The sequence below is a fragment of the Apteryx rowi genome, unplaced genomic scaffold (genome assembly GCF_003343035.1).
Source record: "Apteryx rowi isolate R43461 unplaced genomic scaffold, aptRow1 scaffold_32, whole genome shotgun sequence".
Lineage (NCBI taxonomy): Eukaryota > Metazoa > Chordata > Aves > Apterygiformes > Apterygidae > Apteryx > Apteryx rowi.
Genome location: NW_020449641.1, coordinates 2,455,267 through 2,455,986, shown reverse-complemented (window position 1 = coordinate 2,455,986; position 720 = coordinate 2,455,267).

Genomic DNA, 720 nt, shown 5'->3' with positions numbered 1-720 from the left:
GGTGGCGGAGATCCTTCCCTGCACAGCCTTCTGTGCCCCTGCCGTCTGCCAAGATGGGTGGGAAATGGCTGGAGAGAGGCAGCCTTCAGGGTGACAGGGGCTTGCAGCATCTTTCCCCAGTGGGGCATCAGCTGACCCATGGGGACAGGCTGGAGGCCTGAGGGATTTTTATTATCCCATCAGACCTGACACATCCCCAGATTTAATGCCCACAGGGCTTCTGTGATGGGGGGGAAGGGGGGAGGTGTCATGTGCCCTGCAGACTCAGCTGGGAGCCTGCAAGCCTGACCAAGGCACCTGTTTGGCACTGCCTTCCCGAGACGCAAAGATATCACAGGGCCGGACACTCTCCGGGCAGACTGTGGGCTGGGAGTGGAGCTGCCCCGATGGCAGCGGCAGAGCTGGCCTGGGCGGTCTGGGCAAGGGCCAGTGCCCGAGAGGCGGGAGGGATCGGGGGCAACTCAACTTCCCTCACTCCCTGCTGGACCCGGAGGCCAATCCCCCCTCAAGAGGACCTTTGGGGGCCATTTGCAGTTTCCTGGACTCTGCGGACATTTCTCACCCGACGGGGTGGGCAGCCCAGCCAGAGCTCGGGGCTTAGGCACCGGAGCCCCTGGGGACCCAGCCCCCCAGGAAGGAGGCACACCGGGAGGCCAGACCCCCGCGAGGGCTGCGCACAGCCAGGGCTCCCCCCCACCGCTTGCGGCTGGGGGTGGGGGC